We start from the raw sequence: 24,445 nt of genomic DNA on the forward strand, positions 1-24,445 counted from the left end.
CAGGAATGCAATAATAATGCCAGACTGCTCTTCTCACTGTAAGCCTTCCACCCTTTCCTACTTCCTCTGTTCTCACCTTCACCAATCATTGCAAGGAGTTCATGAACTCTTCTTACAAAGATAAAGACCATTGTTCAGCTGTCTCTGCTGCTCTCCTCCCTTCTTAGATCACTGGGTCTCAGTGTTCTTTCCTGCTGAGCTAAATTTGCATTTTTCTCAAGTTCCTTTCCTGATTGTCTTATGCTCTCAATGAGCTCTTCTTATCAAATTGAAACACAACTCTTCCACTCTAGAACCTATTAGCATTAAATTGCCAATTGCTTAACTCCCCTTTCTTGCTCCAATATTAGGTTACATTATTAACTTCTGTCTCATCAGATATTATTCTCCTCTCCTTAAAATCTGCTTTCATCCCTCTGCTCAAAAAGCCTCGACCTCTCAGTTTTGATAAACTAACACTCCATCTCCCTTCTTTCCTGGGGTTTTATGTTTGAGTCCCACCTAACAGACTTTCACTAAATGAAGTATTCCTTATTAAATCAAAATGATAACCTTTCTGGCTGTGGAAACAGCAATGTATCTCTCCTAGTCCTTCTCAACAAGACTGCATCCTTTGACATACTGAAAACTATGTTCTCTTCTAACACCTCTCCACTGTCACCCAGTTGGTGGGGTAGCATTACTCTGTGTATTCTTATCTATCCAGTGATAGCCAGAGAATTAACCTGCTATGAATTCTCTTCCCACTCCTGTACCATTAACACCAGTATCCTCAAAAATCTATCCTTGGATCCGTTGTAATCTCATTTTCATTCTGATGTCACCTGAAAACACTTACTATTTTTCATAAAGTTATGATATCAAACTCGGTCTTATCAATTCTTTCATGAACCCTTCACTATATCTAAACTGTAATGTTATTTGCCTGAAACTCAGGACAAGATAAGCAGAAGTTAACTTTTTGTCAGTGCAGACGTGATGGGCTAAAAGGGCTTATTCTGTGTTGCAGATTCTATGAAAGATAGAAGCTGGTTACTTGAGTACCCACCACACACTGCACTCCTTCTCCGGCAACTGTCTAAAATTGTACCATACTGTTTGCCATTTTGGAGCTATATTCAAACTCAAGGGTCTGTTTCCATGCTGTACATCTCTATGACTCTATGAATATAGTGTCTTTTTTTTGTTTAATAAAGCTTGTATAAAGCACTTTGGACATGTTATTATTTTAAAAGATACCACATAAACACAAGTTGTTGTTGTAAATTCTATCATATAATCATATTGTTCTAATCATGATTAAAACAGCACTTGAATGGTACACTGTATGGAAACAAATAAGACAGTCATTCACTCAAGTTGAAAACAGACCAACATTAAGCACAGAGCTTGCATATTATATTTTATATCTCAATACATCTTTCCATTCATGATGGGGTACATTTGGGCACATCTTAAATTGCTGTCAGTCACTACCATTGACGAGGATTATAATGTAATAGCGTCACGAAACAAAGTCAGAATAGAAGCAGCAGTGATCAAACATGAGTACATAGCTGCACAGTTAATACTGTATGTATATAATCTTATCTATTAGTAAATAATTTACTTTCTTTTTATGAATGGTTAGCCCAGATATTTATGTTGTGGTCAACACCGGTCCAGCAATGGCATGTCCACCAGTGAGTAGTCATCTGTCCTTAGTCATCAGCCATGGTATCAGAATAATAAGGACCACTGACGAAAGGGAGCATCAATCTAAGACAAGGAGAAGACCACCTAATTCTGCAATGCTGATCATCAGTCAACAGGATCTTTGACGCAGCTGGAGCGGAATATGTATACCCATTTCGTACTTCACAAACTTTATCATAGCGTAAATCAACATGCTATTCCTTTTTGGCAGAAGCACATCATGCATTACTTGAGAAAACAGGAAAATGAAAGCTACCCATGAGAGATATGCAGGTAATAAATAATCTGACATGAACTTTGGACAAAAGTTTGGTAATAACAGTTAACTGATCCCAACTGGAATTCTGCATAAATTGTCAGCATATTTGTCAGCACATTTACAGAATTAAGTTTATATCAACAAGGAACTCCAAGCAGCATGGCACTGTAACAAAGCAAAACTCAGTCAGAAAAACTGAGTAATTGTCATGAAAATACAGCACAATGTAACAAGCAACACCAGTCTGAACCAGTCCTCTGAAAACATAGAACAGTTTAAAGCCAAGACTGTCATTGTTCAGTGAGGATGAATGCGCAAGCTGCCGAGGCATTTCATAAATTTGGAAATCTATGGCTTTGTAATATGTTTATTTAGATACAATGTTATGTTAAACTTATGTTTGCGTAAATAATTAGATTTTCTAATGCTAAGTCTCCAGATTGAAGAAAAGGAGAATTGGGATAGGTTGTACATGTCCCTTTGAGGATTACAATGCTGTCAGTTACTACCATCAAGACAATTTTATTTGTTCATGGGATATGTGTATATGTGGCTGGGCTAGCAATTATTACCCATCCCTAATTGCCTACAGAAGGTGATGATGAGATGTTTCCTTAAACTGTTGCATTTCTTGACACGTAGAGGTACCATAGTACTGTTGGGAAGGAGCTCCTGCATTTTGAACTAACGACAATAAAAAAAAGCAATGTCATTTTTTAAACTTGATTTGATTTGAATTATTCCAGTCACATGTACCTAAATACAGTAAACAGCTTTGTTTTGCAAGCAGTACAGGCAGATCATAGCAAACAGGGACATGCAGATCATAGAGTTTTTGGACAGAGCTGCACAGGAGGTGCACAAAGCAAGATCAACATTATTTGAAGTTAGAGAGGTCCATTAAGTAGTCTAATAACAGCAAGGAATCTGTTCTTGAACCTATTGGTGTGTGTTCAAGCTTCTGTATCTTCTGCCTGATGGAAGAGGTTGTAGGAGAGCATTACTGGGATGGGAGGTGTTTTTGCAGATGTTGGTAGTCTTTTCAGAACAATGAGAAGTGTAGATGGAGGCCATGGACAGGAGGTTGGCTTCTGTGATGGTCTGGGCTGCACATACAGCTTCCTGTAGTTTCTTACAGTCTTGGCAGAGCAATTGCCATACCAAGCCGTTATGTACCTGAATAGAACGCTTTCTATGGTGCATTTGTAGAAGTTGTTGAGGGTCCTTATGGACATGCTGAATTTGGCTAAGCCACCTGAGGAGGAAGAGGCCTTGCTGTGCCGTCTTGACTGTCACATCTACATGGAAGGTCCCAGACAGATGTTTGGTTATCATCACTCCTGGGAACTTGATGCTCTTGACCCTCTTCACCACAGCTCCCTTGGTGTAGATATAGACATGTCCAGTAAGTTGTGTAGATGGTTCATGTTCTCACATATCTGCTGACTTATCCTTCTAGGTGGTACAAGTGACAGGTTTGGAAGGTAATGAAAAAAACTTGAGGTACTGCAGTGCATTTTGAAGATGCAGCATGGTGCTGCCACTTTGTGGGGGTGAAGGGAGTGAATGTTAAGGGATTAAAGCATACTCAGTTAACTGGACTGCTTTGGTCTGGATATTGTCAAATTTCTTACATGTTCTTGGAGCTGCATCCTCCAGGAAAGTGGTCATTATTCCATCATAGTTCTGACTTGTGGCTTGCAAATAGGGGACAGGCCACTGGAGAAACAAAAGATGAGTTAATCACCATAGAATTCCTGTGTATGGACTTCTCTTGTAGTCACAGTATTTATAGTTCAGATTCATGTCAGTTTCTGGTCAATGGTAACCTCCAAGTCATTGATGGTGGGACATTCATTGACAGTAATGCCACTGAATGCCAAGTGGTGATGTCTAGATTCCATCAGGATGGTTATTAGCTGACACTTGTGTAGTAATGAATGTTACTTGACACTTATCAACTCAAACCTGGATGTCATTCAGGTCTTGCTGCATATGGACATGAATTGCTTCAGTTTCTTAGGAGTTGTAGATATGCTGAACATTGTGCAATTATCAGCAAACATCCCCATTTCTGACCTTATGCTGGAAGGAAGGTCATTGATGAAGCAGCTAAAAAGATGGTTGACCCTAGGATATGACCCCAAGGAGCTCCTGCAGTGGTCTCAGATGGTCGATCTCCAACAATCATAATCTTCTTTCTTTGTTCAAGGTATGACTTAAACAGCTGTATTTTACCCCGATTTGCATTGACTCTGGTTTTATTTGGACTTCTTGATGCCAAACTCAGTCAAATGTACCCCTGATATCAAGGGTAGTGACCTTGATGGTAATTCTGGAGTTCAGCTCTTTTGTCCATGTGTGGACCAAGATTATAATGAGGTCAGGAACTGAAAAGTCCTGATAGAACACAAACTAAGCAACAGTGAAAAGGTTATTCCTTTCCTGACTTTGCAAGGGCTACTTGAAAGCATTTTTGAAAACTCCTTCCACTACTTTGCTGATGCTCAAGATTAGGCTAAAAGGGACATTTGGCAGGTTGGATTTGTCCTGACTTTTATGGCCAATACTTAATCTTGAAAATTTTCCACATTGCCAGGTGGATGCCAGTGTTGAACTGGAACAGCCAGGCTAGGGGTACAGCTATTCTAAAGCACAAGTTTGTGCTACCATTGCTGGAATGTTAGATCATAAGACTTGGAGCAGAAGTAAGCCATTCAGCCCATCGAGTTTGCTCTGTCTTTTAATGTGACTATGTCTGATCTACTAATTCCCAACTCTGCTTTGCTGCTTTTCCCCCATAACCCTTGATTTTGTTACCAGTTAAAAATCCAGCTATCTCAGCCTTAAATATATGTAAAAGTCCAGCCGCTATGAGTCCCCTTATTTTGTACTGCTCTCTTTGAAATAAAAGCCAAAATTCAATTTGTCTTCCTTATTTTCTTCTGAACTTAGACACTAGCTGTTATGATTTATGTAAATCCCTCTGCTCTGTAGCTTTCTGTAATGTTTCTCCATTTAAATAATATTATTCTCCTCTATTTGTCTTGCCAAATTGTGTAATCTTACATTGTATTTCATTTACCAAGCTTTTTGACATTTGTTTAACCCATCTATATCCCTCCACAGACTGTGTCATGCTCACCATTTGTCTTTCCATCTATTTTTGTGTCATCCACAAACTTAGCTATAGCACAATTGTTTTCCTCAAGGTGATGAATATATATTGCCAATAAGTTGTGACCCCAGCACTGATCACTGTAGCACTCCACCAGTTACAAATTCACATCCTGAATAGACTTTCCCTTACCCCAGCTCTATCATCTATTAGTTAGACAATTCTCTATCCATGTAAATATACTACCTCTGACAACATGAGTTCTTGTCTTATTAAATAACCTATGTCTGGTACCTTATTAAGAACCCTCTGAAAATATAAATACATTATATCCATGAATTTTGATAGGCCTATTGCCATTGTAGTATCCAATGCATTCAACATTTCTTGATGTCACATGGAGTGAGTTGATTTGGCTGAAGACTGGCCTCTGTGATGCTGGAGATTTTGGGAGGTAGCCAAGATGGATCATCCACTTCGTACATTAGCAAAAAATGGATGCAAAGCTTCAACCATGTCTTTTGCACTGATGTACAGAGCTCTCCCATTGTGGAAGATGGAGATTCTTATGCATCTTCCTCATCCTGTTAGTTACTCACCACCATTCACGGCTGCTTGTGTGGAATTGTCAAGCTTAAATCTGAATGATCATTTGTGCAATCAATTAGCTCTGTTCATGTCATGTTGCTTCTGCTATTAGGCACACAAATCATTCCTGTCATGTGTTGTAGCTTTACCAAGATGACAGTTCAAAGATATGCCTGGTATTCCTGACATGCCCTTGTGCACCCTTCATTGAATCAGAGGTGATTTCCTGGCCTGAAGGTAATGACAAAGTCGGGGATATGTCAGGTTATCTCTCAGGTTTTTGATTTGTACTATTGATGCTGGCTTAAAGAACCTCAAAATGCCCAATTTTAAGTTGCTTGCTTTGTTCAAGGTTTTTCACATTTCGCCTGGAGGTGGTGCAACAATACACAATGGAGGGTATCCTCAATATGAAGATGGCCTGTTGTCTCCAAAAGGATTTTTGCAGTGGTCATTCACATCATCCTCATTTGAGGAGCAGGAAAATCGATGTTTCAGGTGGGAAAAGTCGATTTTCCTGCTCCTCGGATGCTGCCTGACCTGCTGTTCTTTTCCAGCACCACTCTAATATAGACTCTGATTTCCAGCACATGCAGTCCTCCCTTTTGCCTATTCACATCATCCTTGTCATGGAAAGGTTCATCATGATAGTTAGATAGTGACGATAAGTTCAATTAAGTTTTTCTCTTGCTTGTTCCCTCTTGGTTGCCACACTCTAGCAACTATATCCTTTAGGATTCAGCAGCTTGGTCTGTTGTGGATCTACTAGGCTACTCTTAGTGATGGATATGGAGTTCCCCACCAAGAATACCTTTAGTACCTTTGTCACCTTCAATTCTCCAAATGCTGTTCAACATCGGACAGTACGATTTGTTAGCAGAAACTGGGTAGGGGTATGGTGAGGCCTTAAGTGATAATCAGCAGCAGGTTTCCTTCCCCATTATAAAGTTTACTGCCATCCACAACTTTGCCTCAGAATACTAAAGACATAAGGTGCTACCTAGAACGGAATCAAATGATTTTTGCAATTGATCTCCATTGGACTAAAAAGGAATTGGTTGGCCACTTGGTGCTTGAAACAACAACCCTCTGAGACAAAGCAAAACTGCCATAGCTGAACTAAGTTGGCATGCGTGAGTTTTAACATATGTATCAAGCTGATACAACAAAATAAACAGGTATTTCATACTAAAAGTTCAAAATATTATTATCACACTGTACTACGGATGCTGAAGATCCGAACTCAAAATACAAATGCTCTGGAAACTCAGCATGTCTAGCAACATCTGGAGAGACAGAACATCATGTCCAATATGACCTTTCTTCAGAACCTGTATTTAGATCAGCAAAGAATTGTACAACCTTAGTAGTTCAGGTTTCAGTTGACATTACTGCTGGATAATTCAGGTGCCAGACTGAAACCTAGTTTGATGGGCAACTTTTAAAATTCTAACTTAAACTATTGCCTATCATTGAAATAAAAGCCCATTTGCTGCAGATTTGATGTTTATAATGAAACAGATGTTTATTACAAACAAGAAATGAGGATAAAATTGAATAAACCAAGCTATTTACTATAAGCAAGATTCCAAAACACACGATAAAAGGAAGATCCCATCTTTGCAAAAACCATCAATTTATATACTCAAATATCAGAGAGTTCCTTTTACTTTTACATGTAAATATTTTACATAACTTTTTTTCAGTTCTCAGGATTAAGAGTTTGATAATCTTTTTCTTGATTATTCACACAACTGAGCAAGACTCGTCGGCTTCAATAAATTATAATTCATTGTAATAATTAATAATTATTAAACTTCCTCATATACAAAGATTAAAAACAGTTCAGAATCGAAAGTGAAATGAATGATATTAATACAAGGTTAAGGCTCAAATTTGACATCACAGATGAAACATGATTTCTAAGTCAGCAACTCTAAGATATACTGAGATAAGATTTCAAATCAATTCAGGAATTCTGTTGCATTAATTATCCAGATTTACCCCTTGACAGAGGTTAACTTAAATATACTCTAGGTGCAGAATGGGTTAGCAGACAAAATATCAAGCATAACTCAGTCATAATAAGTGGCTTGAAAGCTTCTTTTTGGTTACTCATGAGGCCTGACTCCATAGCAATAAAGTTTATTTGTCCAGGACGCCATTAAAACATTCTCTTTAGGGAGAGGGGAGAAATAACACCTCGCATGTCTAAAGTATGAGAGTGTCAGCTGTGACTCAGTGGGTCATACTGTCACCTTTGAATCACAATGTTCTGAGTTCAAGTTCCACACCAGGACTTCAGCAAAAATCCATGCTGACAGTTCAGCACAAATGTGCACTGTTGGAAGTGTTAGCTTTCAGAGAAGACATTAAACCTTGATTCCATCCATCTGCTCAAATGAATTATCACAGATCAGCTTCAGAAATTAAGCCCCACAATTCCCAGAGTCATCCCAAAACAAAGAACAATAGAGCACAGGAACATGCCCTTCGGTTCTCCAAGCCTGCGCTGACACATTTTGCCTTCTATATTAAAACTGTCTCCACTTATAAGATCCATATCCCTCTATTCTCTTCTTATTTATGTATTTGTCTTGGTGATTCTTGAATGCTGCTATTGTGTCTGTTTCCACCACATACTCTGGCAGTGTGTTCCAGGCCCTCATTCCCTTTTGTGTGAAAACCTTGCCATGCACATCTCCTTTAATCATCCCACCTCACTCCTTGAGCCTGTGTCCTCTAGCAACAGACCTCTCCACCCCGGGAAAAACCCTGTACTTTCCACTCTATCCATGCCATTCACAATCTTATAAACTTCTATTAGGTCAACCCTCAACCTCTCACGTTCCAGTGAAGACAAACAAGTCTATCTAACCTTGCTTTGCAACCAAAATCCCCCATACTAGGCAGCATCCTGGTAAACCTTTTCTGTACCCTTTCCAAAGCAGCCACATCCTTCTGGCAGTGTGGTGACCAGAACTGTATGCAATATTCCAAGTGTGGTCTAATTGAAGTTCTATAAAGCTGCAGCATTATTTTCTATCCTTATGTTCAATGCCCCTTTTAATGAAGGCAAACATGCCATAGGCCCTTTTAACTACCTTATCTACCTGCGCTGTCATCTTCAGTATCTGTGGGCCTGCACACCCCGATCCGTCTACATATCAATATTCCTAAGGGTTTCGCCATTTACTGGATAATTTCCACCTGTACTTGAGACCTTCCAAAATGTATCACCTCATATTTGTCTGAATTAAACTCCAACTGCCATTTTTCTGCCCAAGCCTCCAACTGATCTATATTCTGCTATATCCTCTGACAATCCTTCTCACTATCCACAACTCCACAATCTTTGTATCATCTACAAACTTACTAATTAGACCAGCTATGTTTTCTTCCAAATCATTTAGCAGAGGTCCCAGCACTGATCCCTGTGGAACATCATTAGTCATAGTCCTCCAGTCCAAATAGTATCCTTCCACAGCTACCCTCTGTGTGCTATGACTAAGCCAGTTCTGTATCCATCTTGCCAGCTCATCCCTGATACTATTTGACCTCATTTGGTCCCATAAGTGACACTGTTTTACTGAAATCTATGTAGAGAACATCAACTGCTTTTCCCTCAACAATCGTCTTCATCACCTCCTCAAAAGTCTTGATCAAGTTAGTGAAGCATGACCTCCTCTGCACAAAACTATGCTGTTTATCGCAAATCAATCTATTTGCTTCTAAATGCGTATGGATCTTGTCCCTGAGAATCTTTTCCAATAATTTCCCGACCATTGATATGAGACTCACAGGCTTGTAATTTCCGAATTAACCCTGCTACACTTCTTAAACAATGGGATGACATTGGCCATTCTCTAGTCCTCGCATCTGTGACCAAACAGGATACAAAGGTACTTGTCAATTCTCCAGCAACTTACTCTCTTGCTTGCCTCAATATTCTGGAATAGATCCAATCAGGACCTAAGGACTTATCTATTTTAATACTTGTTAAGATACAAAACACCTCTTCCTTTTCAATTGCAACTTGACATAGAAATTCGACACTTCCTTCCCAAAGGTCATCCTCCACCAATTCCTTCTCTTTGGTGAATGTCGACACAAAGCACTCATTTAGGACCACACCTACTTCTTCTGGCTGCACACATATATTCCCTTTTTTTGTTCCTTGAGTGGGCCGACCCTTTCTCTCGCTATCCTCTTGCTTTTTATGTATGAAAAGCCTTGGGAGTATCCTTAACCCTGTTTGCTAATGATTTTGTGACCCCTTTTAGCCATTCTAATTCCTTGCTTAAGGTCTTTCCTACTTCCCTAATATACATCAAAAACTGTGTCAGTTCCTATCCTTCTTGACCTTATGTATGCTTCCTTTTTCTTTTTGATCAAGGTCATAACGTCCCTGGTCATCCAACTTCATGTAACTTGCCATACCTATCTTTCATTCTAACAGGAATGCTTTGCTCCTGAACTCTTTTGAACTGCCATTTGAAATACTCTCGCTTGTTTGATATGGATTTACACTCAAACAGCCTCCTCCAATCAACACTCTCAAAGATTTTATAACAGTATGCAAATTTGCTCAATTAGCCTACTTATATCACTTCACCTGACAAAGGAGCAGTGCTCTGAAAGCTTGTGACTTTAAATAAACCTGTTCAACTATAACCTGTGACTTCTGACCATGTCCACCCAGTCCATCACCGGCACCCCCACATGATACCTATATTTTGGACCAAGTTAACAGAAAATATAGACCAGGTTTCTGAACTTAACAAGAGTACAATACAAAGAGTTACAACTGAATAGATTATAATACAGTTAAACAATAATGAACCATTGACATATAATTCTACTAGATAAATCTAACTCCTAATTTAAAAAAAAATTTAAATCTCTGCCTACTTTTGCAAACAGACAAACATTGATATTATGGGTAGAGAGAAAAACTGGAAAGTCGAGATTGTGGTGCTGGAAAAGCACAGCAGGTCAGGCAACATCCGAGGAGCAGGAAAATCAACGTTTCGGGCAAAAGCCCTTCATCAGGAATCAATTCTGTAAATTTTCCTGCTCCTTGGATGCTGCCTGACTTGCCGTGCTTTTGCAGATCCACACTCTCGACTCTAATCTCCAGCATCTGCAGTCCTCACTTTTGCCTAGAAAATCTGGGAAGGCAATTCAATGGTCACTGAACACAGATGATCATGCCAAATCTGGCTAATCCACTATCTCTCTTTTCCAGGTGCTTTTACTTGCTTACGGGAGGCACAGTGCAACTAGCATTCATAAATTCTCTGACTTATTAGTTAAAAACAATAGTTTACAGAAAATGGGGACAGAAAACAAACTGGCTTTCTTTAAGCTCTAGGTTTTTTTTCTGCAAGGAGAGACATACAGTACTTCCCTTTTCAGAGATCCAAAGGCATAAGACTCTTTCGTTCACACCCACATACTGTTCAGATACCTGGGAGCTAATCACATAGCTTTAAGCAAACAGAAAGCCTTTGTCATCAATAACTGGCCACCACTCCCCCTATTAATCAACTTTTCGTCTCCAGTCTGCAACTTGGCTGTTGTGTTTTCAACATTACAATAATGAATACACTTCAAGAAAATGTAATTAGTTGCAAAGCACTTTGATTTATTTAGTAGTTGTGAAAAAGCCGTGCAAATGTGTTATTTCAGAAAAGTACAAATAGAAGGTCAGGGTAAATAGATAAATCTACAGGAAGCCTGTGCTGGCAAAGCACAGCCTCCTGTTACGCCCAATAATTTGAACAAATGCAAATCTGTTCAGAATTACACTGGGTAGTAAATTTAATAACCCACACATTTTTGGTTCAAGTTCCACTATAATAAATTTTGAAACCACATTCAAGTCCAGGAGCATATAAACATATGGTATTGCCACAGCTGCAAAATGCATATGAATTAGGCATGTTTTTCAAAATTACTCCTGCCTCCCCTACAATTGATCACATGTCTGATTGTGTGTAAGCACAAACATGTCTGAGTAGGCCATAGGACCCCTCTTACCTCCACCACTATTGTACAGAATCAAAACTGACTTCAACCTTAACTTCACTTTGCCTTCCAATCTCCCTATATGAAATTCTGGGAACAGAATTTCAAGATTCACAATCCCCTGTTGCAGTGATTTCCCTTATTTTAGATATAGTCCTCCTTGGGTATGGATAACAAAACATTGTATATCAAGTAGAATTTTCATAAAGCCCTGTACAATCATTGTGAGGCTCCCTTATTCTGGTACTCAATGCCCTTGAAATAGACAACAACTTACCATTTGTCCTCGTAAATGTTTGTTGTACCTACATATTAATTTTGTGGGATAGAAATTGATTCACACCATTTTTTATGGTAGGGTGAGAGGGGGGATAACTTTCATCCTGATCCACTGCTGTAAAATCAGCAATAAGTACTAGCAGCAACTGAAGTAGCAGTCAGCATGCAGCACTCCATCCACTGAACCCAATAAATGAGATAGCGCTGCAACTCATGAGAACAATAGTGATAGAATACACTGCTGAGATAATTAAAAGAAAACAGTATATAACTGCCCTTTTGCTCTTTTCAATTTCCTCCTTCCTTCATTCTATTACCTGGCCTGAATTAAAAGCTGCTGTTGGAATAATCTGATTCCTATCTACCTCCTCACTCTCACCCTAACCATCCTTTCCTGATTTTCTGTTTTTAGATATCCAGAAATTTTCACTTAGCTGGTTACAGTGGGCCAGGACATATTAAGAAAGCTGCCCCACTCACGCACAGAAGAGAGGCCATAATTTGCTGCAACATTCACAGCCCCCAGCTCAGACATTGCTCCAACGCGCATCTGATGCATACTGAGTAAAGACCAGAACATGGCGAGTGATTGGCATGTATGAATTGCAGTCAAGGTTTTTGGGAAAGAAGATGCTATGATGATGTCTCTCAGATGGATGCAACAATGAAGAACGCCATGGCTGTCTGAGAAAGTAAGTTAATTCAAAAAGGCATCTGATATGCCTCTTCCCTATCTCATGTTCCTCATCTTCTTCCTCATGAGATGGTCTTTAAGTCCTGGGAGCCATGATGATGCCTCAATAATAGTGATGTGAAGACTGCAGGAGACCACAATGAACTTTGAAATCTCCTCCAGATAGTATTGCAAAGCTGCTGCCTATGCAGGCAAGTTACTGACTTGTTATTTACAAGGTGGTTGCTGCCAGGATAGCATGCATTCACTGACATAATCTTTCAGGCATAATCAGGCATATCACACATTCTACTTATGGAACAGCTCTCTTATCATTTTTGTGTGTCTTCTCATTATCATGGCAGAAATATGGAGCTCAAAAGCACTTGCATGCAGTTGGTCTTCTTGCCAACCTTCTTAAATGACTTTTAGAACCCATGTGTGCTACATCTACTAGTTCCTTTGCCTGTACTATTAGGTACACGCTCAAAATTAGTCAAACCAAATTTTTTTTTAGTAAAACCATTATAACATTCCTACTGACTAGTGTTAGGCCAACAGGCCTGCAGTTCAATGTGTTCTCACCCTTCCTGTCTTGAAGAGCGGTGCTACATTTGATAATTTCTTATCCACTGGAGTATAGGAAGATAATATTTTAGATACGCACCCCTACCTAATGCTCCTCCCTTCCCCACAACACAACCTTATTTTGGTACAATGACTGTTTTTTTTCTTGTTCTTTAAGCCAATATGCCACGTGCACATCAATACTGGTCTGGAGTATTGCAGACTATGGTTGTCCATGTGTAAACTGTCCCTGAGACAGTTTGGACTTTATTGCTAAATAATCTTCTTCAACTCCTCATATATTGGAACACTTCTTTATTTGCATAAGTACACAGCAGAATATCAAATACAATTTTTTAGTCAGAGATCTCTCTTTTCACATGCTCACTCTAGTGTCTTCTCTCTGACTAATGTCAGGTCATATGATCAGCTCCATCATCATGATTTAACAAATCTCATTCTATGATAATTACCTTTTATATGGCATTTTAATGTCTATAATGTAATGTTCTGCAGCAGCTATGTAACATGCCTTTAAGGGACAAGCTTATCCTCTCACGATAGTATCATGGCATTTGGCCTAGAGGTATAAAGGTCTCAGACTCCATCTTACTGAGCCCAGTTCTCTTGCAGTATGACACACTGAAGGAAGTGAGCTACATCTTTCAAATTGCTTTGCTTGAACCTAGACAAAATGTAAAGTATGGAGACAAATACTGGGAGCTTTAATAAATGTTTACTGATTTGTTTAGTGCTATGTGACCCACCTCTCATATTTGTGTGTTATGAATGCTATCATAAGAATCACAGCCTGATAATTGCACCTTATCAGCTACCATGCCTCTCTATCACATTATGTCTTTTAAAAACCCAAAATATACTACATCCATCCATTCTGTTTTTTCACCTGACTGGTTACATTCTTAAAAAGCATCTAATAGACTTGACTAACACAATTTTCCACTCATTTAGACTCTTCATAATCATATTATGATTTTCTAAGTGCACTGTTACCCCTTCCTTAATGCTAAGTGCTATCACAACTCTCAACGTTAATGAGAACAAATTCATTATTTCTATTTGTGCCATTAATTTGTTTATCATGTTACACATGCTTTATGCACTAAATTGATGCTTCTTTACTTTAAAATTGCTACTATGTGTTGATACAAAGTCTTAGAGGTAGACTAACATTTTTTTTGAAGCATGGAAACAGCTCATTAATTTTGTAGCTTAATTAGCTACAAGTGGTTAATAAGTGAGTGCTCACTAGTGTCATCATGTTGGAATCGAATGTTTATTGGGTAATAAGTGGTAAGACTGAACTTTTCCAAGGCAAAAACATATACCTTACACTTCACAACCTTCCATCACCCCTACAGCACTTGATTGGCTGGTGTGTAATCAGGTAGGTAGTGAGGGTACATAACTTGTTGCACATCTTACATATGGTAAACTGGTTAGCAAGGTTAGATCACATGGAACACAGGCAGATCTAGCCATTTGGATACAGAACTGGCTTGAGGTAGAAGACAGAGGGTCATGGTGGAGAGTTGTTTTTCAAACTGGAGTCCTGTGACCACTGGTGTACCACAAGGATCAGTGTTGGGTCCACTGCTTTTTATCATTTACATAAATGACTTGGATGTGAAACATTAGGAGTATGGTTAGTAAGTTTGCAGATGCCACCAAAATTGAAGGAGTAGTGGATAGCAAAGAAGATTTTTCAGAGTACCGTGGAACCTTGATCAGATAGACTGGTGAGCAAAGGAGTGGCAGATGGAGTTTAATTTAGATAGGCAAATTTTAGAAAGGCAAATTAGGACAGGATTTATACATTTAATGGTAAGGTCCTAGGGAGTGTAGCTCAACAGAGAGCTTGGAGTGCAAACTTGAAAGTTGAGTCCCAGGTAGACAAGGTAGTAAAGAAAGCATTTGGTATGCTTGCCTTTATTGGTCAGTGCATTGAGTATAGGATGGGAGGCCATTTTGTAGCTGTACAGGACAATTACTAGGCCAATTTTGGAATATTCTGCGCATTTCTGGTCTCTCTGCTATAGGAAGGATATTGTCAAATTTGAAAGGATTCAGAAAAGATTTACAAGGATGTCGCCAGGTTTGGAGGGTTTGAGCTATAAGGAGAGGCTGAATAGGCTCTTCTTGGAGCATCGGAGGGTGAGGGGTGACCTTATTGAGGTTTATAAAATCATGAGTGACATGGATAGGGTGAATAGACAAAGTCTTTTCCCTAGGATGGGTGAGTCCAAAACCAGAGGTTTAAGATGAGTGCGGAAAGAGCTAAAAAGGACCTAAGCAGCAACTTTTTCATGCAAAGAGTGGTGTGTGTGTATGGAATGAGCTGCCAGAGGAAGCGGTGGTGGCTAGTGCAATTACAACATTTAAAATGTATCTGGAAGGGTGTATGAATAGGAAGGGTTTATGGGTCAAATGCTAACAAATGAGATTAGGTCTATTTAGAATATCTGGTCAGCATGGACGCGTTGGACCAAAGGGTCTGTTTCTGTACTGTAAATCTCTAGGAAAGTTTGACTATGACTCACATAGGACTGTGTAACAATAAAATTCCTTTCCATGTTTGCATTTCTTCATGTGGGCACTTAGAATCTCCCTAGATCATAACTGTGTGCTTACTACTCAGATTTGTGTATGCATTTCAGCTTTCAATTCCTCTCCACAGTTTAATGATGAATAATGGATCCTTTCTCATTTTTTAACTCAATTCATATGAGTTCTGTAATTTGTGCAGCAAGTTACATCCTTTTCTTCCTGCCACTATTATTTTATCTTTATTGTAGCAACTCTATCCTCTTTTTTTCTCCTTTTCTCGTCAAAGGTCTTTTATATGAATGCCAATTCAAGGATTTGGGATAAGTGCAGGGCATTGGGTTTGGTGTACTTTTAGTGGTAGTTATGTCAATGCAGAATTGAGGAACTGAAGGACATTTTTTCATTGTGGGCTTCTCTGTTCACTGTATAGCCAGGTTTCAGGCTACAATATTAGCATTTAACTGACATTACTGAATTCCCCATTATCAACATCATGGAGATTACCATTGATCAGACACTGAACTGGACTATAGCCATGATGTGGAGGTGCTGATTTTGGACTGGGGTAGATAAGGTCAAAAGTCATATTCCATCAAGTGATAGTCCAACAGCTTTATTTGAAATCACAAACCTTCGAAGCGCTGGCCCTTTGTTCACTTGACGAAGGGGCAGCACTCCAAAAGCTTGTGATTTCAAATAAACCTATTGGATTATAACCTGGTATGATGTGACTTTTGACCTTGACTGGCCGTATACATACTGTGGCTACAAGAGCAGGTCAGAGGCTAGGGATACTGCAGTGAGTAACTAACCTCTTGACCACCGTCCCCAATAAAAACCTGTAGGCCATATATAAGACACGATCAGGAGTGTGATAGAATTTCACCCATTTGTCTGGATAAATTCAACTCCAGCTAGAACAGGAAGCTTTACACAATTCAAGGCAAAACAACCTGTTTGATCGATACTTCTTCCACCAATGCTCAGTAGTAGCAGTGTGTACTGTGAACAGAATGCCCTGCAGAAATTCAAAGAACCTTAGACAGCACCTTCCACGCACATCTAGAAGGACAAGGACAGCAGATACATGGGAAAACTTCCACCTGCAAATTCCCAACCAAGTCGATCACTATCCTGAAAATATATCTCCTTTTCTTTGCTGTCATTGAATCAAAATGCTGGAATTCTCTCCCTCAGGGCATTGAGAGTTTGCCTATAGCATATGGACCACAGCTTTTCAAGAAGCCAGCTTGCCACCACCTTCTCAAGGGCAATGAGGGATGGGTAATAAATGCCAGCTCAGCCAATGATGTCCAAGCTCCATGAGTGAATAAAAAGGACCAGCTGTTCCAAAAAGGAGCCTCTCTACAAATAATTGTGTCTAGTTCACCCATTTTGTTCTGAATACTTGATAAGTTGCTGTACCATCAGTTTTAACTTTTTTATTTATTGTTCCTCGATCTCTATTTTTACCAGTTACGTTACATTTATGCTCTATGACTTCATCTGATATCTAGCCATTTGTATTATCCATAATCCTGATTTTAGTTTGTCCTTTACTAACTCTTTAGTTGTTAGATTTTTATAATTTATCATTATATTCTGCCATCCAGGAGTCACATTTTATGCACTTCAATCATCTGCAATGGAAAAACCATACAACCTTCCCCCATGTGAGAGCAATATTACCACAATGACAGCCATGTTTCAAGAAGTTATTCTATCAACACCTTTGCAGGGCAATTGGGAAATGCAATAAATGTGCTCTTACCAGCAACAGTAACATCTCAAGGTTTTGCTAATTTAAAAAATATAGATGTGGCAACAGCCTGTTCCAATTATGCCAGTTAGATTATTGAGTTGTCATCTCCAATTTCTATTTTCATTAATGAGAAAATAAACCCAACTCCTGGGCTCTATGCCGAAATATTTCTACTTATAGCTCAGCAGCTGGTCTCCAGCAATCCCTTTCCTCTAATTGTTTTAACCTATTTTTCCCTGTCGTAACATGTTTTTCCTTAAGCTTTCACTACATGTGACAAATCTCATTAAAATACATGTCATTACTTGTTATGGTCCTCATTAAAAAACATAACAGAAGTGGAGCCTTGTACTCCCATCCCTGACAGAAGGATGGGGCAGAAGGATGTTGAGGCCAAGTCATTGAGTGAATTTAATACTGAGATAGATAGGTTCTTGATTGCTAAAGGGATCAAGGGATATGGAGAGAATGCTGGAGAATGGGGGGTGTTGGTTTATGCAAAGCTATAGTCTCACTAGCACTGGTACTTTACTCAAGGAAGGACAGAAAACTTACATCAGATTCCCCACTCTTCTTCATAAGTTGTTGCTTTTAGTTCTGTACTTTTAGGTTTCCAACACTGACTGAAAACAATGCAGACAATTCCAGACACAAATCTCAAATGCACTACTGCCTCACCCTCAAGGTTCCACCCCTTTGATCACCTTGACCAAGCAGCCACACATCCCTATGCAAACATAAAAGGTGAATAGGCTATTATTTTCCTGATTGAATGATTTTCCACTGTCAAACAGGAATTCATTTTCCATCTGCAATGCTTCTATAACTGACAAAAATATTCAAAACATATTCAACAAAAATGACCAAGAAATAGCACATTTCTTAAGCTCCCCAATAATTTTTCTTTGCAGTTGCTTGAGGCAGTGTCCTGGAACTTAATGTTTCACCTCTGGATGATTTGAAATTCCCAAAGTCTTGGTAACTATAATGTCTCTCTGTGTAATTCCAAACTCAGTTATATCTACACAAAGTTCCCTGATATAATATCTTAGGAACACTAGTACTTTCCCCCTTTCTTCCAATTACAAATTCCAACCTCATTATGAACTCAAACTTGCTTACAAATGTACTAAAATGCAACAAAATTTATAGTCATGGAACTTTATGGTGAGAATATAGAAAGTTGTTTTCAGATAATTCCCCATGATTTGTAAATAGCAAATATGTCGGGGAATTTCAGGTTCTAACCACTTGTTTAGGACATTTGGTAACACATCTGTTGTAAGCTGTCTGTGTGATGGAATATCCAGTGGAAAGGGTACATGGGGAGGTATTTTCCAGTCTGTTTACCCAGTGTTACAAAACCATTCAGAAGTTGGTGTTGTTCAAATCTTGTAGAGACTGGTAGAAAGTTAAAATTCTGTCTTCTCATTTGTAGAAACACGATCCAATAGGACCAAGGGCCACATAAGCAAATCAATTGTGTGTGATTGATGGAAGGCAAGTAGTTCCACAGCACACATGATGCTTTGTATTCTTCTCAATATTTTTCATAAGAAAATTATCTGGCTTGTAGATGATACTTTATTTACCACTCTTCAAAACTATTATTGTTGGGAACCCTAAGCACCTTGAGCCATTTTAGGAAATGATTTTTGTGAATACAGCATTTTTGGATCAACATTTGCTTTGGCACACCTCTTTCTTTGAAAATATTTTGGTGGATTGTTCCAAAACAATTGGAGTTATCTTTAATTTTAAATCTCATGCACATTGTGAAACTCAATCATTGAGACAACTTCAGGAAATATTTAAGGTGCATAGCAATCAGAGTTACAATTAATAGCCTTTCCAGCTATATCATTTGATCCATTTTTTACTCCAGTTTTTCAAGAAGTACAGAGTACACAAAGAAAAGGAATTGCATGTTATGTTTAAAACAGAGACAATTTCCCAGAAAATGTTGGAAAATAAAATTAAGGGAACTAATTTTCAAACCTTTGCATCAATATCAGGATTGAGAGATGGTTCTTTTGTCATTAAGTTCCAAGCACTCTTGCTTTCATTTGTCAATGCCTAATTATCATATGTCAGTCAAGCATCAGCATAATCACCTGGATGAAGTAGCAAACCCTAATCCCGTCACATGCAGGCATCATATCAAAAAGTGACTGGCTGCAGTAACACTGTTAATTTGTTCTCATATTTTAGGACTGTAATCCATTGCAATGGCCCTCACACTCTTTTGGCTGAAATGTATTAACAACACATGCCAAGGATTGAACCTGATTACTCCTCGGTCAGTATATCACAGTTAGCCGTGGAAAGCAGACTTAAAACCTATCCATAGCATCACTGAAAAGCTAACTTGTAAAACAACTAAAGATATTGTTTTATTTAAAATGGGTTTTCAATCTAATGAAACTAATGCAGCCTTGTTTTGTCAGTGATTCATAATTGACTAGTTCAGACTTTGATGAGAAGTCTCCAGTACAGTCTTCCATAATACATCTCCAGGGGGTTATTTATGGACTCTGCTTCAAGATGTGAATATCCACTGAAGATGTGACTGGTGCAGAAGAAATGTCTCCTGGGAATCCTGCAGAGACACACAATTATCTTTCAGTAATTGGAGGTCAGCCAAATGTTGATGGAATGCAATCACTTTCAGTTGATGGATCTGGAGATGGCTTGTTTGCCACAACTGTGAAATCTATAATTCTCTGGTCTTGTGATAATTGACTTCACCAGCAAGTGCCACCATTATCAGGAGAATGCCTCTTTGTTTAAAGTGGGAGCTGACGAGTTCCTACTAACTTCTCAACAAGCCTACAGCTTTAAACAGCTTCTCACACAGGAATCTCTGCTTTGTTAAGGTTAAACTTGACTCCCCCACCACTCAAAATCTCTGAAGTTTCAAAAGTAGGTGACAGCTCACTGTGTCAACTTGTAGATCAGACTTGGCTTCCTGGTCAACTTTGGCCTGGTGCGATGCTTGCTCCTGCTGTGAACAAAAACTGGTTTTGTATTTCTTTTAAAAATTCAAACATTTACTTACACCATCATATTAATGCCAAATTTCATTGTGAATGAGGATGGACAATTAAACAATTAACAGAAAGAGGAGGCTGCTCAAATATCCCCATCCATAATGATGGGGGTATAAAGCACAGCAATGACAAAGGCAAGGGGGTATGAAGCATTTGCAACCATCTTAAGCCAAAAGTGCCAAGTTATTGCAGGCTCCTCCTGAGGTCCTCAGTCTTCACCAATTTGATTCACTTTGCATGTTATCAAAAAAATTGCTGAAAATATTGGATGTTGCAAAGGCTATCTGCCCATGAAAATAAGACAACAATCATAATAAAAAATTGGAATTAGCTAGCCAATCTGTTCTAGTACAGCTGTAATGTTGATATGTACCTTACAACGTGAAAAATACCCAGGTATTTCCCAACCAGTGAAAGTAGGACACATACAATAATGACCACTAGGACATTAGATGCAAGGAAACATCATTATCTACATGTTCCCTTACAAGCCCCACACCATCCAGACCTGGAACTATATCACTTGTCCTTCACTGTTACTGTGTCAAAATCCTGGATCTTCCTTCCTAATAGCTCTGTGGTTTGACCAACACCATTTGGATTGCAAAAATCTTCTCAAAGAAAATTAGGGATGGGCTGGGAGTAGCCAGTAATATCCACATTTCATGAAATAATAATTTTAAAAATTCTGGACTGATCATCAATAAGTGGGCAACTGTACTTGTGGTGCAATGATAGATTCCTCACATTGGGCTAAAAGCTCTGTATTCCAGTCCCACACCAGAACCTGATGGCCAACATTCATGGCAAAGTCAATGAGTTGATAAACAGCCCAAGAATCCATCCACTACTAATCCACAAAGGAAAGAAAGGTGTGAATGCATGCAAAAGTAAGGTGTGCTGAATGTGCTTGATGAATTGATTTGCCAATCAAAGGACCACTGACACATTCATGCACAAATGTTATAAATTCAGATGCAACATAATGTTAAGCTCAGTAAGTTCGCCCAAACAGTTCATGTTCCCAGACATAACAAACATATTTTAATTTACTAAATCCATTTCCTTTTGAATCAATGTCTTGATGGTTAGAATTCAATGTGCTGTATTGCCATCATTTCTGAAGATAGATGCAGCCAGAACATGCTTCCATGAGTAATCAGCAAGAGACTGCACTTAATATTACAAACAATTATATGTAGAATGCACAACACAAACACAGGCCTTTCAGTGCAACAAGATCATTCCACTTGAAACTCTTCTCATCTAAACCTGCCATTACAACTGTATTCTCTTTTTCAAACATTACCATCTTCTCTGAATTTATTCATAAATCTGTTATGTGAAGCACCTTATCAAATGTCTTTTGAAAATCCAGATAAACTAAATCTACCGCATTACTATTGTCCAATTTTTCTAATTAACACCTTAAGAGAATAAGATTATTAATCAAGAGTTTCCCTATTAAAAACCGTACCATTTATTATTCCATTTCTTATTTCTAGATTTTTTCCATTATTTCTTTCAGAAGGATTCCATTATTTCTTCTGCCAATGATGTTAAACTGACTGCTCAATAATTCTCTGGCCATGTTCTGTTATATTTATTAAATGAGAACCATATTAATTACCAAACAGCCCTCTGACACTACCACCTTTTCTAATGAATCATAATGCATCTGTTATTCCTTCCACAGACTCTTCTAAAATATGTACATGCTATCCAGCCAGAACAGGGACTTTGTCCTTTCTGAGTTTTGTTTATTTTATTTAATTAGTCTTTAATATATTAGTACTTTATTTAATATTTAATACTTTATTTTAAATGTCGAGAGTGTGGTGCTGGAAAAGCACAGCAGGCCAGGCAGCACCTGAGGAGCAGGAGAATCGACATTTCGGGCATAGGCACTTCTTCAGGAATGAGGCTTGTGGGCCGGGGCTGAGAGATAAATGAGAGAGGGGTGGGGCTGAGGGTGGGGAAGGTAACTGAGAATACAATAGGTAGGTGAAGGTGGGGGAGAAGGAACATGTTCCCAGACATGTTCCCAGTCGGAGAGGAACATCTGCAGTCCTCACTTTCTCCTACGTTATTTTAAATGTGTTCATTTCATTGTGCATTTCATCTTTCAGTGTTAAATACAGAACAATACAGCACAGAAACAGGCCCTTTGTCCCTCCAAACCAGCGCCGATACATTTTGTCTTTTCATACTAAAATGGTCCTTACTTACAGGATCCATATCCTTTTGTCACTTTATTCATGTATATGTCCAGGTGTTGTTAAAATTCTATCTCACTATCAAGCATCGAAGCAAAATAATTACAGCAGTGGAACCTTGATTATCCGGCATTCGATAATCCAAATCTGAATTTGGATTGTCCTGCAAGATCGCAAGGTCCCGAGGCTTGGCTAAACTGTGTTATCCAGCATTCGATTATCTGAACAAAATGCTCCCTGCCCAAGTTGTTCGGAGAATCAAGATTTCTCTGTATTCTGATATAATATAATACTTCCATTCCCATGCAATCCTGCGATACAAGACAATCATGTAATAGCAGCACCATTTAAACCAATGGAACCATAATCACATTATAGCCAATACAGGTAAGGAAATTTCCCATTCTACAAATAATGGGCTAAATTCTTCAATCATGTTACTGCCAATTCACATTGAAGAAACACACATTATAGCAGAACCGACTGTACTAAATGTGCCTCTAACACTATCAGTCATATTTTTCAGTCTATCCCTTAAGTTTCTATTCTCTTCACAACAATCCCTGTTTATTGATATGCTTACAAAATAATTACTATGTTGTTTTTCTAAATTCCTTTTCAATTTAATTTCATAGTTCCTCTTAGTCCAACTGTTTATTGGGCTCTCTTCCTAATTCTTTGCATTTTCTCTTATACTACACATCTACACTGTCTGTGTATTTAATGTTTGCCTCTTTCCTAATCCTCATCTGGTACTAGACCCTGAATATCAATGAGCTGTTCCAACACTGCAAGTTACTACCAATTCCTATACTCATGTTAAAACCAAATACACTAGCAGTAAAAACTGTTTAATAGCAGTCTCTGGTCTGATTGTTCTTTTCCTTACACATGAGAGCTTAGGCTACATCTCACTCTGAGTTTGATGCCCCAGTGAAGGATAGTCATTTCTGCACAAATCAGGGATTAAACCCGAGATAAATTTTAAGACTATGTGGTATGCATGGACTTATTTGTGTCATGGCCCTCTCAAATAATATTTTGTCTACCAAATCATTAACACCCTGTGATTGCTTAATATTTCTTAAAATCAAAACATTAATAGAACATTGGGTCAAAAAGTCATTTGGCTGATTAAATAACTATTTTAGTTCCCACAAAATTCAACTGATTCTGTTTCAAAGTGGTCCTGATGAATTCTGTCTTGATCAGCTTTGTTATGCCTCACTGGGATAGGGCACTGCAAACAAAAAAAAAGCCCCAGTATTCTTGGAGTTGTCAGAAAAGTTAAAGATTTTTGAAAGTCCACAGAATTCCCCAATTTACCTTACCTTTAGGTCCAAGTTGATAAAAAAACCTAAGTGTTAAGAATTATCATTTATTACAAGTAAATACACTTTACATGCAGGTAACACTTCAGAACCATTGGCTGTAACCCTACTAGTTAAAATATTAAATTCCTTATATAACTCCCTCTACTCCCATACACTCAAATTCAGACCAGACAGGGGGATAAAAAGCATGAGTATTAGGGGTTGAGGAAGAGCCTGGGAAGGCAGTTCAGTCATTCCTTTCCTCTGGATTGCTGAGATGATTCTTGTGCTGGTGAGCACACTGCTTCTCACGTTTAATTTTCTAGA

The 24,445-nt window shown here is 38.6% G+C and overlaps 1 protein-coding gene across 3 annotated transcripts in view; it reads right to left on the reverse strand.

The window, feature by feature from the left end:
- The window catches only part of arhgap36 (Rho GTPase activating protein 36), a 214,617-nt gene that overhangs the window by 92,012 nt on the left and 98,160 nt on the right, over positions 1 to 24,445 (reverse strand). Inside the window, exon 1 of one of the 3 annotated variants that reach the window (XM_072595115.1) lies at positions 20,478 to 20,517. The exons of the other annotated variants lie outside the window; for them this stretch is intronic. The gene's annotated coding sequence lies outside the window, so the exon portion shown is untranslated. Of the gene's footprint in view, positions 1 to 20,477; positions 20,518 to 24,445 lie in introns of those variants that run through there. 3 annotated transcript variants of the gene reach the window in all.

The sequence above is a fragment of the Chiloscyllium punctatum genome, chromosome 25 (assembly GCF_047496795.1).
Source record: "Chiloscyllium punctatum isolate Juve2018m chromosome 25, sChiPun1.3, whole genome shotgun sequence".
Lineage (NCBI taxonomy): Eukaryota > Metazoa > Chordata > Chondrichthyes > Orectolobiformes > Hemiscylliidae > Chiloscyllium > Chiloscyllium punctatum.